Below are 14,902 nucleotides of genomic sequence, written 5' to 3' on the forward strand. Positions count from 1 at the left end.
CGGATCTTAATTTCATTTTTCTTTGAGAGCTAGATTCTAATATGTAGGATTTAAAAAATGTACGCGCTTGCATAAACGCATAATGCGATCTAATTTAAACTACCTAATCGAATACGGGATTCCCATGTGATGAAGTTATCTTATGATTAATAAATATAATTTTTTTTCAAGAAAACATAGTTTAATAGTTTAGGATAGTACAAATTCGAGATATATGATATTTTTTAGAATAATAAATATAATCCTTTTAGAATAAACGTAAGGTAATTTTTATTCATAAACAATAAATTGAAGAGATATTAAATTTATCCGATGACTAGTCAAATTAAGATAAAATGTGTGTCATTATCATAAAAGTATTTTCTTATAATATTTTCTAATTATATATATATATATTAAATATATATTATATTGAAGTTGTTTCCGAGCCTCAACAATCATGGAGAAAACAATATGGATATTATATGTTTGATTCGATTTAATTTATTTATGGGTCACAAAAAGGCTTCGTATAAGAAATGAATATTAAATGTGTGATGATAAGTATGAAAATAGAACAAGAAAAAGATTAGCTTTATTAAATATCCGATCTCAAACACACTGGTCGAGCTCGACTGATTATGAACACAATCGACGAGCTCTGGAGTACAATGATATATATATATATATATATAGAGAGAGAGAGAGAGAGAGAGAGAGAGAATAGGTCCCAATTCCCTATGAAGAAGAGAATTTATACTATGACGAGATGTGAAATCCTCTAAGACACGTGTTGGGACTTCGTCATTAATCACCTCTTCTTCTGCCATGTCGCTTTTGCGTTTGAATAGACATGGTAGAAATCGTCAACTCTCCGAGCTTTAAGGCGCGATCGCTTCTCTTGTATTGACTTGACTTTGTCACGACCTTGGTGAATGCGTTGTGAGCTCGTAAAATAGACTTGGACCGGGCCCAAATGATTTATGAAACTCGTACAACAAGGATTGATAAAAATCAATTAATAATTGTCATTTATTTGTTATTTAAATCATTTTATCGAAATGAGCTTTGATGAATATCGGACTTTGATGGCCCAAAATCAAATTATTTATGGGGCCGAACTCTACCATATATATATATATATATATATATATATATATATATATATATATATATATATATATTAGATACTCCAAGATGTGTGGCGCATATTATGTGGAGTTAATCATGAGTTGAGTTATATTTTTAATAATTGAGCTATAAATTTCGTCGATGATCGACTATTTCAAACAGTTTCTTCACACACACATATATTGCTCTTCTAAATTAATTTTATTACGATTAAGAATTGTTTCCGAATCGTGAATAATGATTCCCTTAGAAATAAACTATAAATTAATAATTAAAGTTAAATGAAGTCGAAAATATTCAATAGATTGAATTTTATTTTATATAAACATAAAAAAAATGTCTGTTTAGAGAGTAAAAAAAAAAATTCGCGATAGAATTTTTAGACATGTTATTCCTTTAATTAGTTTCAAGCACTACCATATGCAGCTCTTTGTTTGGGCCACAAAACAATCGTATTCTTTGTTTGGGCTTAGTTCTATTAATTGGACTCGGGTCCTCTTTTGAGGGCTTTGCTTCCTCGTTATTGTCTCGATCTAATTCTTGGTAAAACTTCAATCAGCTGGGAATTTAATAAAGTATTCAATAGTTTGGTACACAAATTTATGGTGTACTATACGTATATATTATATATATAATTAAAATAATATAAATTTGATTAATTCTTTAGGCATTTATTGTTGGTATGAAATTTTTCTTATCAGTGACGCTGGTACGTTATAATACCCATCTGATACTTATAAACTTATAAATTTCACAATAGCATAAGTTATAAGTTAGTTGATAATTCCATACCACTTTCAAAATGAAGGTATGAGTTCAATCCCCTACTAATAACGAAACTGCCTTAAAAAAATTAAATATTTAAATTTCCAGAAAGCTGTTTTAGTTATTAAGTTAAGACCGAGTGTTCATGGGTATTCCAGTTAACTATCAGAAACTTAAGTTATGAAAATTAGAAGGAAAAAAAAAAGATATTAACCAAAATGAACAGTATAGATTTGAAATAATTATCTTTATTGACCATGAATCTAAATAAACAAAAATAACTAAAATAAATTACCTATTAACTTCCAAAAGTTTAAAATCTCCCACAAATTGAGAAAAACAACCAGAAACAAATCAAATAAACTAACAAACAAAGTTATACCATTTGAAACTTCAAACTCCTAATTTTGGTTTTTTAAAATCTGATCACTTAACTGTTAATAACGATTATAAAGTACTTGATTAATATCAATTGCGAAAATAAGAGAAACTCACCAATATACATGAACTCGGTGATAATGAATATCACTAAATTATTATAGGGAAATATCATATCATATGTCTTCTCCGAGTTTGATCCAAATGCGACGTTTACTTTCTTGATTTTTTTTAAAATATTGGGATCCACCCTTAGCATCACTATTAAAGTCAATAATATACCTTCAAACACGTTTAGCTATCAAAATCCTCCCTCAATCCCGAGTTTCATTCTTTTTTTTTTTTTAATTAAAAGTTGAACTGGCCGTTTTATTCTTAATGAATTCTCTCTTTTTTATAATCTCAAGTTTTTCTTCTCTAGTCACCAATCGCACGAGCCAATTTTTGAAAAATCCAGTTCGGTTTAGTGTCGGTCTTAACTGAATGATGACTAATTAAGAGGCATTTTTTCGTACTACATATCCGTTAATTTCAACTCAAGTCCCATGAAATTATAGACCACTCACTTTCACTCAACACATTCACCCAACGACGATCCGTAATAAAATCAATAATTAACCAAAAGACCAGAGTAGATTGTATCTTGCGTATCTGTCTTGAGAGGCAACACATCAAATACATGTTGTTGAACATATTATGCAACATCTTGCACAATTTTACCTTTTGCACTAAAATAAGCTAATATCATAGTAATAACACACTTTATGCTAGTAACCGATTCATATTAATATAGAATATTCTATAATATGTGCCGTTTTGTGCTACGCGTGGAGGACTGTACGACCATCATGCTAGACTTTGGAACTTTTGGTGCCTCATGAAATTTGGATGCGCGACGCGCTGAGAGTCTTGCGCGTCGCGCTCCTCTGATGCCTACTAGTGCGTTGCGCTCTAAATCTTGCGCGATGCACGAGGCCTTGGTCGAGTTCTTCTCCATCTTTGACTTTAGCTCTCGAGGGTCGTTTCTTGTGCACTTAAGATCCAATTTTGCTCATGTTCTCATTTGCTATCTTGAACTTGAAATCACTAAAAACTGCCAAAACAATCAAATAACCTAAAGACTAGCTTTGGTTTTTGTATTAAAGGGTTGGGTTGCATGTGAATGAAACACACTTACCAGGTAGCTAGATTTGATATCACATATGCAGCTCGTCAGTGAATAAGTTTTCATTGAGTAGGAGCATTCTGTACAGTTGGTCTGTACGTGACCTGGAGAGGTTGCGGTTAAATACATCGTTTCAGTGACCGTTACACCGTAATCTTAAGTTATAGCCCCGATATAGATCGACCTAAATCTTGAGGTGCTCTTGGAAGTTAGGGTCATATAATCGGCTCTTTGATTCATTCGTTCACAGCTACAGAGATTCTTATATATTTATGTTTTGGGAGACCGGGTTATAATCAATAATGGAAGAGAAAGATCAAAAGTAGAATCGAGCTTTCAATAAAAAAAAAAGTCAATGTTCACTGATAGTTGATTCCGAAACTGTCAGATGCGCGCACTTTTGCATTACGAGTGGCAAATGAATCTTCCGTTGAGGAATCACTAGAACTCAGGGCTAGTGACTCGATGGTATACCGGTATATTTGACCCTTTTGAGTCACGAGATGAACCTGAAGGGTATACTATATGCACTAGTTATATCGATGGACGCTTTATCTAAAAGATCGAGTAATTATAATTCTGATAACTTTGAGGGTTTAATCTTGGATTATAGTGGAATATCACCAATATTTGATGAAACGAAAGTGCGAGAGGTAATAGTGTCTGCGCCCTCACTCATGTTCATCTAGCTTTGAGTTATTTGTTGTCAATGTTGCCCACAAGAAGAGTTGTAGTATTTACTTTTGTACATTTGATGTAATAAAGTCTCACGAAGACTCTTGCTTGTAATTGCTTATTCATTAATAAAAAGTTGAAACGTTCATTCATTCTTCCTTGTCTGTTTGAAGCTTTATGATAAAACGTTAGTCTTTAGTCCATAAACAAACTTAACAACTTACGAAGAGGCAATTGTAGATTTACATGAACCAACTCTTCGTAGTTTGCTTAAAACGATTTATTCGTAATCTAAGGGTCAAATGACTATTGACCTCAGTACGACTGTTAGGAGAATCTATGATGTCTGGTTATGGGGCATTGAGAGTTAGAGACTCTATAGTTTTTCTAGTATCTTCCGAAGGCACTGAATTGACCAGTGCACTTCTAGAGACAAAATAAGAACAAAGCATTTAACCTCTTATGTCTCGAAGTCACTACGTATGAATTGCATCGTGATTACCTTAATCCTGAAATGAGACATGCCATTTCATAGCTTACGTATTCTCATTTGAGAAAGTCAGAGTTCGGACTCACTATGTGATTCTGAACAGGGCCTATTGGTGAAGTACTAAGTTGTGAAGATGTCATGAGTAACGTTGTGAAGTTCTCATAGATATGGAATTCATGTACAAGATTGCTGAAATGCAATGTATACCACCTCATGCTTTGTTCCTTGGAATGTGAATAAATGAAGTGGCCAATGTCCAAATTGAGTCTTGACTCATTTGGATGAAACAATGTGACTTGTTAGCTCCTCGTCAATACATTGTTTCTGACTTATTCACAAGCGACAAAGGAGTTGATGAAATAACAGCTAGAAGGGTAAAATGGTAATTTTATAAATCCCGACTAGCTGATGATATTCATGAAGGGTAAACATAGATAATATTCAGTGGATCCACTCATTACAATTAGGTTGAATTCTTGAGTAGAAAATAAATTCATTTGAACCGAGAGATTTTCAGTGTCAACTCTTTAGTGGAGTCAGTTGACATTAAGCTAAACTTGGAAAAAGTTTGTGAACTTTTGAGTCCAAGTATTTAGCTAAAGCTTTGTTCATTTGGATCCATGAGGTCACTATCACAAATCATATCGAGTAGGAATAGTTAAACTAGAAGCTAAGTCAAAACAAGAACGAGACAAGTTTTACGAAAATTGTCAAAAAGGTAATTTTGTCTTTTTGGACATGGCGTGAAATGAATGTCAATAAATTTTTTGACATGGTCATATGATGACTTAAATCACTCGGCCATGGTGTGTTCATTGGGCCTTGTGAATTAATTTCATTTCATACAATTTTACTTGAAAATTCTTAATGGGCTTTTCTTATGTTGTCATGAACAAGTAAAGAAAAATCTAGAAAGACTTTCTAGAAGCCTTCTTGGTCGTCCAACTCAGAGGAATGAGAGATAAAATTCGCGCAGCCCTTAGTGTGAAAGAGAGTTTATTTTGTTCATTAATGTATGAAGATACTTGCCAAAAGAAAAAATAGGAAACAAATTTCCTCTATGAGGAACAAGGGCAATCAGCCAAGCAAGGCAAGGGAGTAAAAAAGGAAACAAATCCAAGCCTTCTAGAAGCCCCCTTGGCCGCCCAAATGAGAAAGGGAAATAAGAGAATTTTGCTCATGAATATGTGATATTCTATAGAAGAGGAAACTACCTTATTGAAGGTAAAGCCTCTCTTATAAATATGAGCCTTATTCTTCTCATTTTATTCATCCCAAGTTTTAGAGATTTGAGAGCTTCTCTCTCTAGCTTGGCCGCCCCTCCCTCCTTCTCTCTCTAAGTTCTTTTTCGTTTTTGTTTTGGCACCTAGGTCCACATTTGACCTAGTGTTTTAGCTCTTCGACTTTAAGACTTGTTCTTGAGTCGTAGTGTTTAAAAGTGCCCACTCACTAATTCCTTTTCTCTCGAGTGATTCTTGTGATAGAAACTGTCGTGGTTGCTTGTGTTGCTGAGGAAAGAAGAGAGACGTGCTGCGAGGGGAGACGAACGTTGCAACCTTCCAAAAGCTTCTCAACGTTCAAGTTTCTAAAAAGGTTAGTAAATTTATAATGCTCATAATAGTTTTTATTTACGTGCACTTGCTCTTTGTCTAGGTTAGTAAAATCGTTTTACTTGTCAAAAGAAATTTTTTAAAATTCTGCCGCTTACCCGAAGCGTTAAAACTTTTTCTTAAACCCTAGATGAATTTCAACATTATTAAGTCCATCGTCCCCTAGTCGGCTCCGACAAGATGGACAAGGATACTCTTGTAGTAAATATGAGATTTGACTATTCATAATTTAAATGAGCCTGAAAAGACCAATTCAAATAAGCCCACAAAGCCCAATGAATCTTGTAGTAGGCGTGTAAATCAGTGTGCATGGGTCTTGAATTTATTTGATCAAAGCCCAATTGGATTGATGTTTATCTCAAATAAGAAATATATGTTGTATATAAAATATGATTCGATTCGGGGAATATTTAAGATACTATTTATTTATGAGAGCATCATGAATATATTCTTTATTATTCCATTTATATAATAGTATATCTTATTGCGTGAAACAAATAATATGTTAATTATATTATTTATTAATAATATTATGGAGATATTCTATATTATTCAATTATGTGAATAATATATAATAATATGAGAAGTAATAAATATTCGATATGATTTGAATATTTTATTTATTAAAGTATCTTGAGGATATTTGATATATTCTAATCATAGAATAAATATCTCATACTAAATAGAATAAGATAAAATCAAATCGGAAATGTGCATATTCTATTTGCGTAAGCTAGAAGATTATAAATAAGGGGCTTGGAGTAGTGCAATTTTTGACCAACATAGGGCATTCTACACTTGGAATTTTCGCCCACTCCCTCTCCTCAGTTTGGACGTTTTTCCTCTCATCTCAAGAGTGAGAAATTCGTTAATACCACTCCCAAAGAGAGAGAAAAAAAGAAAGAATTATTCCAATACCTTGTTGGAATAATAAATTAGTAAAGAGTTACTCCACGCCTTGGTTTTTGTTCATCCGGAGAACGGTTCGAAAGACTTGGTGTTGATCCATCCACGAAGAACGCGAGGATCTCGAATACCTTGAAGATTGTCAACCGGCGCATAAATTCAAATAGCGGGACTATATATGAGTTTTCCTTGATAATTCTATTTATAATTTTTCTTATTAATTTTTTTTATAGTAGCTCATCGGTATGTTTAATTAAAATAGAACCTATATATGTTGTTGATGTTTTTATAGAATCTAAATTGTTTATGATTTTAATTTTCGTATTAGCGAAACATGATTACTTTCCGACAAGGCGTAACATGAGAGCAAAATTGTAAGGAAACAAAAAAAACTAAGAAATAGAAGAAAAAAAATGATGGAGAAGTACATCGGAAAAAATTATTAAAACAAATCTGGCTAAATCTCGTTAAAATGTTATTATTCTTTCACGGTCGTTGGAACTATTGAGCAAACGCCTCGGAAGATACACTGACAAACAATAAAAAGTTTATGCCAAAAAATTTGATTTCCGTAAAGAGAACCTGTGCATAATTCACCGTCGAACTATAACAAAAGAAAACAATTTTTAAAGGAGGATAAAAATGACTTTTTGAAAATATAATTTCATAGTAAATTTAAATATAATTAAATTCTCTCTGAAATTTCAGATTAAATAAGTGGATCGTACTCAACTATTTTTCACAAATTAGACAAACAATTGACATCAATACATTTTTATACCATTGTTTCGAACATTAAATGGCTTGATGTACGTCGACTCTATATTGGATGAAAGATATATGCTCTATTTTTTTTAGGGAGATATATCCTCTATTTGACCCCAAAAAAAATTGTCAAGGAGTTCGGTGCGTATGTATTAATCCAGAAGAAAGTTCAAGTGTAATGAGGTATTGGAGTGGATATCATGTGGATGAATGACTATGTATCCACTGACCATAGTCTAAAGAAAATGGCATACCAACAACAACAAAAACTTTGGTGTCACATCATTATATATGATTGGATTGAAATTCCTACCACAACCGGTACGGACCAGATTTCCGTGGCACGGACATAAGAGATTGAAAAATTATAGGAGAATTACTACTTTTGGCATTACTTAACTTTAACTAAATTAAGTGGAACTTCATTTGAAATTAAAAATAAAATGTACTTTGTGGCTTATGCGTACAATGGGTCCCAAGCAGCACCCAAAAATATTAAAAAAGTCAGATCCTATCTTCTAAAAGGAATTTTGTAAAATGGCTTCATTTGGCAACGCAGCTTGTTGGAGTATCAGCTCAGCCGAACCAGCAAAAGAATAGCTCAACCACAACTAGTAGTTAGTAAATTTGTTGTATTTAGTTAGCTTATACCGTTAGATTAGTCTAAGTTAAGTTTGTTTTAGGCTTAACACTCAATGGCAAATCATTCTCCGTCCCTCTGTCCATAAAATTATCATCGTCTGAGAGAAGATCAATCTTATATTGAATCCACCATAACTTTTGGTAGCCAGAAATTCAGTGTAATTATTTGTTCTTCTATGATCTCAATCACGCATCTAATTGCATCAAAACTTGATCAACACATTTTCTTTTCTTGGAGAAAACACATACTTTTTTGAGAAAATGACGGCATAAATACCATATGTTTACGGGTTTTTGTGGATATATACCTAAAGTTTAAAAGTTGCGGCAAAAATACCTAATGTCAAATATTTGTCTTTCCGTCACTACCAGGGTCTGTTAGTTTGGATGTATAGATAATGAACGGTGAGGATACATTTGGCTTTTAAAAATTGAATTAAAAATACTCTAAAAACAAAAAACAATTTTAAGGTAACATAATATATTTCATAACAAAAAAACAAAACAAAGAGCTATGATTCAATACAATTTTAAGGTAAAAAAATATCATCGTCGTTGCTTCAACAAGCTTCAGGCTTTTCTCGTCAGTGCTAAGAGCTACAGAGAAGGAGAAAAAAAATTAAAAAAAATTCTGAGAGCTATGATCATCTTGAAAACATCGGTTTCGTCTTCGTCTGAAGAGTTTTTTTTATTTTATCGTCGTCAACTCCGGACATTTTGAAGTTCTCAGGCATAGATGATGAACAATTGAGATTTTAGGGATTTCGAATTGGGAGTTTTTCTTTTCTGCGCGAAGAAGTTCTCAATTTTTTTGCTCTGTTTTAATATATTTTGTATTTCAATTGTGAAAAAAGTAAAATGATAATATTTTGTATTTTGTATTTTTTGAGCCTCATTTTATATTTCTTTTCGTGTTTTCAGATGACATCACAGCCTTCCACGTGTACATACATCCAAACTAACAGACCCTGGTAGTGACGGAAAGACAAATATTTGGCATTAGGTATTTTTGCCGCAACTTTTAATAACTTTAGGTATATATCCACAAAAACCCGTAAACATATGGTATTTATGCCGCCATTTTCTATACTATTTTTAATGGTATTACTGTCGATACGAGAGTTACGTACACTTGAAACGTTGAAATTTTATGTTAGCCAACATTTCAATATTTATAAAACAATATTAGCTTCAGTCTGATGTGGCAAATAAAATCAATTATTTTATACCTAATTTACCAATATTAATTAAGCAATGATATTTATTTCAAAAAAAAAAAAAACAATTTCCTAATTAGTAAGATATTCGTAAATGATTGAAATTTGAATTTATTAGTCTCTCTCCAAAAATCACTCTATCTCTACAAAAATAATTGTTTTTTTCTCGCTAATACAGTACTGGAACAAGATGAGATGTCGACATTTCGTGACTAAGTCACAAGCACCGCATAATTTTAGCTAGATTCTGTCGTTTCAGGCTCCAAAACGTTTTTTTTTTCTTTCTTTTCACATTATCGTTACGAATTTGTAGAATTTGTTTATCTCGTGGTGGTTCTTCATCTTTCCTAACTCATAATCTACATCACCCCCTCTTGGTTGGGTTTGTATGGTTTTCTGATTTTTTCTACAAAATTACGTAATTAATAATCAGTAATAACAGTTTGTAATCAATAACAACTATTTTTTCTTCGGTTGATTTTTATGAATTGTCAGTTAATTTTGGTTAATTATTGATATTAGGTCGCTGATTTAGTATGGTTTTGAATTTTCGTTAATTTTTGTTCATTATCGTTAATAAATTACTATGTTTTTCAGATTTTTGGTGCAGTAACAATTCTAATTTTTTTCGATGAAAGAAAAATTTAAGTGTAACAATTTTTTTTTAATTTTTAGAAATAATTAATTGTGTGTATTTTATGGGAATTGTTAATTTGTGGGATTTTAATTAATTTTTTTTAATATATGAAAATAAATTATAAATGGCATTTAAGTAATATACTGACCTGTCATGGCTAATTAGTTAAAGGTTTTAAAACGATGTCAGATTGTAATCTAATGTTTCGAAATGGCTAGTAAACTAGACTGCCCTATTTTTTAATGGTATTATTGTCGTTTTGATTAAATTTGTAGGATTTGCTCCCCAAATCCAACCTAAAATCAGAGCACGAATTATAATACATACGAAGAAACCCACATATTATTTTGTTGTATTTATGATTGTTTGTGGTCCACTTTTCATATTTTTCATTTAGAAGTTTTTTAATTTCTTTTGCGCTATTATTGTAATTTAAGCTTTTCAGCTTTTACCAATATATCTGTTTGAGGAGTCCTTTAAAAATATATTATACCATTAAATATGTAAATTTTCAGTGAAAGTAAATGACAATCGCTGAAATAAATAACTGTATATATAATTTTTTTTGTATTATAGTAATAAATAAAAATGAACATTTATATTTGAAACAAATAAATTTACTCTTACGTTGTATATGTGATTTATTCTTATATATTTATTAGACATTAAATTAAACAGCTTTTTGTGTTCTTTTTTATTATATCTATGATATGGTAACTGATATGAAACAAATAAATATATTTTTGCAATAATTTATATTTATGTATTTTATTTTTACGTATATATATTGGACAACTGTTTTTTTTTTCTTTTCTTTTATTATATCTATGATATGATAATTGATATATGATCTAAATTACAAGTTAATTTTTTTTACTTTTTATCATTTATTTCCTTTCTATTATATCTTATATTATCATAATTTTAATGGCACAAATTTTATAAATTATACATAGAGTTTTTTCTGCAGGAATGCACAGGTATTATACGCTTGTGTGTGTGCTGTGTGTGTATATATATATATATATATATATTAATATATATGTGCGTACGTGTTTATCTAATATACTTCATGTTAAATATCAATGTATTTTTCTATCTTAATAAACTACATATTATATAATAATTACACTACTCATACTCTTAATAATCAATTCTACAAGTCAAGCGATACGTTCAATTTAATTGGATTAAGTCACACTAATGTTATTTACAAATGATCGCTTTTGCTGTGCTTTCATGTTCTAAATCATAGTTCATATACAGTCTCATTCGATAAAAAAAAAAAAGAAAAAAAAAAAAGAGAACTAATGCTATCGTTTTAGTCCGATTCAATTGGATTACATGATCAGAAATCAAAATCTACCTAAAAGACTTGTTTTTTGGTTAAGAAAAAATGACAATCAGACCAGCAACTCAATAATCCACCGTACTTTTAAAAATAGTCAAAATTTCATTTTTTTTATTAAGAAAATAACATCCCATCAAGAAATAAATTAAGTAATTGATTAATTTAATTTAAATTACTTTGAAAAATAGCCCAATAGACCGAAGTAAATTAAATTAGCCTAACCGGTTAGTTAATTTACTTCGGCCCGGTGGTTTTTTTTTTTTTTATAAAATAAAACTTTGGTTAGAATCTTAAACGAAGTTAGAGAATTGTCTAATTGCAACAAATTCTTCTAAAAAAATCCGATTTGTTTAGGTTATTGTTCTGTTTAATCAAAGTTTTATATAATTTGAATAACCGGATTAATTATTTTAATGGTCCTCGACTACATTCCTATATGCACTATAAAAAAATCAAAATAAAAAGTATTCGGAACTTCCTAGACAAACACTATCCACCTTCAATGAATGTGCTCAAAGATAGGATTTGAATCATGTCAATTGTGATTATATCGTATCATATAAAGCAGCATTACAATATCACTAGGCAATTTCAAAATTTTAAGGGAATTCGAAATACTATCTGTAATGATAAACATGAGAGCTAGTGACGAGAACTAAGTCTCCTACAATTTGGACAGTGGTGAGTGCACCTACTTGGCGTCTGGAGCATTAGTTAAAAAAATGGTACTTTCATAATATAATTTAAATTAATATAAAATGATATTAAATTTATATTTTATGATAAATGTTAATGCGGTTTTTCACATAACATTTGCGACGTGCTTCTCACGGAGGACTCCGACTTCGACATGTCGTAAAGGCAAGAACTCTCCCTTAGACCCGAGGATTAGAGTCACCAAAGGGTTTCGGGAACCGCGAGGTCTCTAGATTTCGATCGGATTTGTTTATATAATCCGACTTAATAGATTTCGCAAAAGATTAGGAGTGAATCATATATATATATATATATACCCACCTAGGGTTTTTGTTTCGATTGATTCACTTACTTTTCTTTTTGGTTGATTTACGTAACCATATCTTTGTGTTCATCTCTCTCTGCTTTGAAGATCATCATCGACAACAAACTCAAAGAACCTTATAACTTTTGTACCGTCGTACTAAGTCCGTGAGAGCATTTTTTGCATTGACGTGCTTGTCAATCTTCGGGAGAAGATCCGGAGAAAGTCAAATACGAAAGTGTTTGCAGAAGGGAGTCATCAAACTTAATATTCTTGTACCTTTTACTATTTGAGTTAATGGATTGCTTTTCACCCCGAACATATCAGTCTCTCTGAGTAGGTGCTATTTCATCGAACAAGGTTACCAATTTCGTGTGTCTTTTGTTGCTTTAAGCTTCTTGTTTGATTGATTGTTAATTTAATTAATTTTGGTAAAATCAATCCGATGTTCAACAAGTATTCACAACAATTTAGTTGAACAACCATCTAACATAACATTAAGTAATTTCAGTTATGAATAGTATATTGATACATATTCATATTTTCTCTATCTCTTATTCCCAATATGATTTGGCAACAAATTCAACATGTGCAAATTTCCTCGAACCAAGATACACTGATATGGACTCCGAGTGTTTCTGGTGAGTTTTCAATCTCAGCCTATTATAAATGGAATTTTTTTCTCAGCCTTATGATACCTCCTTTGAACAGAACTTGAAACTGTGGCGAGCAAAAACTCCATCGAAAATCTGCTTTTTTGTCAGGAAATTATGGTTTCGTGATATACCTACTAATGATCGAATTAGAAAAATGGGAATTCATTTGGTCTCTCGATCCTTTTGTTGTGATAGCCCTTCTCAAGAGACATTTTCTCATATTTTTTTTAGGGGACGTGGCCAACAAAATCTGGAATATTTACCATGCTTTCTTTTCACATACGTCTAGAGAAATTACGATACTTCACTTATTTTCAGCATGGTTTACTGATACTAAGAAGATTCGTACTATGGGCATTGTCTTGTGGGAATTATGGAAGAGCGGTGTAGAAGTGTTTTTGATGATTATAGGGTATCAGCTACTACACTTCGTATCAATGTCGATGGCCTTATCGATCAACTCACTCAAATGCGTCAACAAGTTTGGTTCTCTAATACCCCTGATCATTCTCCATATCGCTCCGTTGGGCTAAAGTGGAAGGCCTTTACGATTGGATTTAAACTTGATGTTGATGGGTCATTCAAGAATGGTATATGTTCTATTGGTGGTCTTGTGAGGAATGAATTTGGTGATTGTATTATGTGTTTTGCTGGCACTGTTCATGTAAATTCTAGCTTTGAGGGTGAGTTTCAGAGTTTACTTTGGGGATTTGATTATTTGAAAAACACGTGGCAGCATATTACAGTGGTTGAAAGTGATTCTAAACTGCTCGTTGACTTGATTAAAGATAAAATTCGAACGCCGCCGTGGATTATTCGTTGCAAAATGAACTTCTTGAAGCAAATAATGGAACATATGGATTTTCTTCATGTTTATCGCAAAGAGAATATGGTGGCTGATTTCCTAAGCAAGTTTGGTCATTCTTTGGTGAAATTAAGATGTCTTAGTTTTAATGATTTATCTGAGCATGTACGCTATTTTATTGATATGTATAGCAAATGAGAGAGATATCACAAACTTGTAACTTTGTGATCCCTTTTTCTTTCAGTTTTATATTTTTTTATTATTTTTTTCTTATTGAATAAGTGTATCTACGATTTTTCTTCGCCATACGTGAGAGTTTTTTTAATAAAATTTTCGTGGTGCCGTCCACGTGTATATATATATATATATATATATATATATATATATATATATATATATATATATATCCCAACAACTCACTAGTTAGCTTGCAAGTGTGTCTTGAGAGATATGTCAAAAGAGGAGCCACATTATGTTCATTCGCAACACCGATTTAGTTTGAACGGAATTTACATTCCGTCTATAATAACCCAGGTGTAGTTAGCACATACACCTAGTCATATCACCAGGGTCGGTCCAAACTCACCGGGGACTCTAGACGATTCAATATTTTGGGGCCCTATAATATTAATAAAAATTTAATATTTAGAAAATGGACCAAAAGTGTAAATTTTTAGGGTAAAAAAATGTAAATTTTCTTAAAAATAAGCAAAAACTGTAAAATAAATTT

This window comes from Urtica dioica, chromosome 8 (genome assembly GCF_054948205.1).
Source record: "Urtica dioica subsp. dioica isolate 48M chromosome 8, U.dioica_male_clone48M_v1_H2, whole genome shotgun sequence".
NCBI classification, from domain to species: domain Eukaryota; kingdom Viridiplantae; phylum Streptophyta; class Magnoliopsida; order Rosales; family Urticaceae; genus Urtica; species Urtica dioica.